Genomic DNA, 4,296 nt, shown 5'->3' with positions numbered 1-4,296 from the left:
CTGAGCAGAGTTTCCATCTGTCGAGTACAGTTGTACAGTGAGAGATGCTTTCATTTCGAGGGACTGAGGGCCATGAGTTTGTGACTGTATAAGCCTAGACCCCTAGGGGGAAAAAATGAAGGCTTGGGAAATTGTGAGGTCCTTGTGGAGATCCAAGCCTATTTCCAGTGGCTTTTTAGTGGCACTAATGAGCATAATGCAGGCAAGAGACGTTGGTTCAAACAAACAACTAATTGGAATTAAGAGAAGAAGTGTGCAGAAGCCTCTAATGAATGGATATGCTAATTGGTCTTCTCGGCTAGCCCCTTGGGCTTTGGCTGTGACATAGACTAGCCTATTAGATGCCTGCTCTGTAATCGCTGCTGAGCCTGCCCTTTATCGCCATGGTAACATTGATGTCTAGAGTCTAGCTGAGCCCCGGATCTCTTAATTTACTACTCAGGCAGCTACAATTCTTTGGGTTTTATTATTCTTCATGCCCCGGGTGCCAGAGTGGCAGTGAATCATGCTTATTCATCCTCTGCACCGCCCACGGTGTCTTTGAATAAGTCAGGGTGTCTCTTACTGTGTGTGATGAGCAGATTATTAAGTTAGAGCCTATTTCTGCCTTAGCTAGATTGGTGCCTCTCAGAAACCCAGTGCACCTCGCTAACTGCCTGCTTACCTGCTGCATCAGATGGCTTTTGGCAAGCGGAGTCACGGCCCTGCAATGGCCCCGCAGACGCCCGCTTCTGAGGAGCCTGGCGCTCGCTTGGTGGGCAGGGAGGAGGGGAGCGGTGTAGGTGGGGCAGCCCCTCCCCCCTCCCCGGGGGGAACGAAGCTCAGGGGCACAATCCATCAGAGGAGCCGTTGGAGGGAGAGTAGAGCCATCGCAGCCAGGGTTCTGGCTCAGAACTGCAGTGCTGGAAGCTGCAGTCCCTCTAGGGTTGGGGGTGGGGCCTGGGTGCCCAAGGAGATCCCTTGTTCGAGGAGGGAAGTAGGCCCCCATGGCTAGCAGGTACCAGGAGTGTGGATTTCCCCTTGTTGTAGAAAAGACCTTTGTTGAAAAGAAGCTGGTCACGGAGGCCAGCTGCCTCTGAAAGCTAGTGAGCAACGTGTCCCTGGAGCTGCCCGGCCTTTGGTCTCTCGGCCAGGGGGTGATAAGTAGGATGGAGGGCTTTGCCGGATGACCTCTTAGGAGTCCTCCAACTTTGAAATCTTGTGTGTCTATATCTGATGCTGTTTAATTTATCAGGACGTACTAAACTTGGATGATCCTTTTATGTGCATGTGCTGGTTTCGATGGCACACATGCTAAAATTGGGGTGACACTCTATATGTGGTTGCGTCTATCTCCAGCCGGAGCTGAGACTTCGCAACAGGTGCACGGGTGTTTTTCTGACACCTCTGTCGCTAGAAAATGGGCAACCTGAAACTAAAGATTAAACTGGGCCGTAAGCCCCCAAATTACCAGTGGCTTGCTAGCAGGAGCCGGTCTTGATTTTTGTGGGTTGGTTTGTCGTGCTGTTTTCATTTCACTGCAGCATTTGACCGGGCGTTCTCACGGAAGAATTGAGAGATTAGGGAAAAGCGTGCGCTACGCAAATGTAGAGACCCTCCACAAGGCTCGTTTTCTGTTTATGCGGAATGGAGGGTGGAGGATGGGGGCGAGAGGTTTTCTGGAGCTAACTGGAATCTAAGAGGTTGCATTTTTCCCCGTGACAGGCTGGACAGAGCGCCAGAAGCCTAAAGGCAGTCAATCAGGAGGGGCTGTTAGGCAACATTGGTCTTTTCCACCAAAGCCTGCAAACCCGTTTATTATCAAGCAGTAGCATTTCCCCCACACAAAGGACAGTGATATTAATCCAACCCGAACCCACTCTGGATTCAGCAAGCACCAGTCAGAAATCACAGTGGCTCTCAGCTGCCTCTTAAATCAAAATCAAATTCATAAGCAAGAGCTTACAGTCTCTCCATCAGCAGCCCCGCTCAGCTACTCACTTGCCGTAAGACAGCAGGAATGCCAATTGATTTCTGTGTCGCACCGTCTCCCCACCTTGAAAGAGAATAAGTCCAGGACCCCTGCTTCCTTACTCTCAGGAATGCTGAGGGCTAAGGCTTCAGAAGGAAATGGTGAGAGAATTCTGAAGTCAGGTGGAATGAGCGCTCCGTAGGGAGTACAATATAGCGCTTAATAGCATGGGCTCTACAGTTGAAACTGGATTCGAATCCAGTTCCTACCCTGAATAGCTTGGGGAGGTTACTTCACCTCTCTGAACCTCAGTGTTCCCACATGTGCACTCATTGGATTAATGTAAGGATCCTTTTTAAGGGCTCTTCTTCGCAAGGCCAATGACCTTACTGGTAAAGGGAGTGAGCTCCCTCATGTTGGAGGCAATGTCCCATCTGGCTTACTAGTGTCTCTTGTGCTAGGGATCTGGGGCCAGGCAAGACAGAGGGGGCATTTGGAGGTGGAGTGGGAGGTGAACAATGAAGACAGACACGCTCAGCCCAGGGTGAGTCTGTATTTCGGAGATGGACGAGGCCTTTTCGGACCTTCTGTCACATCACAACATGCAAAGCAGCGGTTCAAACTTCAGGGCACTCAAAAATCACCGTAAAAGCTTGTTAAATGTGCACATTCCTAATTAACCCACAGATCTCTTATTAATTTTAAAGAAAAATTGTACCTTTACAATGAAGAGTTCTAGAAGACACCCCTTATGTAAGTGATCAAATTTAACATCACATGGAACTCCCCATGTGAAGGAATGGGAAGTAAGCAAAATCACTCCTATAGTCTTCTTGCCAAAGGCATTGGATATGAATCTAATCATGAAGAAAGAATCAGACAAATCCAGATTACAAATAAGACAACTGACCTGGACTCTTTGAAAATACCAGTATCTTTAGGAAAAATAGCCAAAGGTACTGTTCTAGAATCTTGATTAAAGGAGACCAAAAAAAGACAATTAAGTGAAATCCATGATTCTTTAAGATTTTTTTTTTATTTGAGAGAGAGAGCACAGGTAGGGGTAGGGATAGAGGCAGAGGGAGAGGGAGAAGCAGACTCCCCGCTGAGTAGGGAGCCCGAGGTGGGGCTCGGGGCTCGATCCCAGGACCCTGAAATCATGACCTGAGCCGAAGGCAGATGCTTAATCAACTGAGCCACCCAGGCGCCCCAAAATCCATGATTCTCGATTGAATCCTGCATCAACACAAACATCTAGGATGTTTTGGAGATCATTTGAGTAATTTCTATATGGATTTGATATTGGATAATATTATTCTATCAACATAACACTTCTTGGATGTGATAATGGTATTATGACTATGTAAGAGAATGAGAGAATGCTCTATTCTTAGGAGATACATGCTCAAGTGACAGTTAGGTATAAAGTGGCTTGATGCCTGCAATTTAATTTCAAATGTGTCGCCAAATACATCCATATGTGTATTACATATGTGTATATGGAGAGAGAATATATGTGCAAATCTAAAACGTTAACAACTTCTAGGTGAAGGCTATACTAGGATTCATCACAGTTTACTTTCAAATTATTCCAAATGAAAAGTTGGGGGTAAAATGTAAATCCCTTCCTATAGCTCCATCCCAGATGTGTCTTCATCCCCAACATCTCCCTGTACCCTAATTCTTATATGCCCACTATGCCCTATTCCATAGCAATGGGAGATAGTAGCAGTTAAGGGGTCATGAAGTCAGGGAGAGCTTCATGAAGCCAGCTATATCCGAACTTGGCCTCCAGGGATGGGACAGGATTTTGCGAAGCCAAGATAGCAGGGAAAGAACTTTCCAGAAAGAGGCCGCAGCTCAAATGAAGCTCGAAGAACATAGAGCAGAGGTCCTCAACTTTAGTGTGCACAGAGTTATGTGAGGAGCTTGTGCAGATTCCCGGATCCCAGCTCCAAAATTCTGATTCTGTAGGTCTGAAGGAGGCCAGAAATTTGAAGGTTTGAGAAGTACTAAGATGAATCTAATGCAGGGGTTTGAGGACCGGGACTTGGGAAACGCTGACATGAGCAGTTGCCTATTTCACCTACACAGGGAACTGGCCCCGTCTCTCTCCTGGTCAGCTGAATCTGTCCCAGGTGCCTCGTCACCAAGGCTGATGCAAACCTTCAGAGGAAAGCCGTGTGTACTAGACCTGTCAGTCGTGGCACCTGCGACGTCCAATCCTGTGCTCGCTGCCTCCTGCTCAGGAAGGCAGATCCAGCCAGTTGTGGCACAGAGGTGACCGTCACTGTGCCAGCAATGGGTCCCACAGTTTGGAGACAGATATGGCAGCCAGGGACAAA

The sequence above is a fragment of the Ailuropoda melanoleuca genome, chromosome X (genome assembly GCF_002007445.2).
Source record: "Ailuropoda melanoleuca isolate Jingjing chromosome X, ASM200744v2, whole genome shotgun sequence".
Taxonomy (NCBI): domain Eukaryota; kingdom Metazoa; phylum Chordata; class Mammalia; order Carnivora; family Ursidae; genus Ailuropoda; species Ailuropoda melanoleuca.
This window is presented reverse-complemented; position numbering follows the sequence as displayed.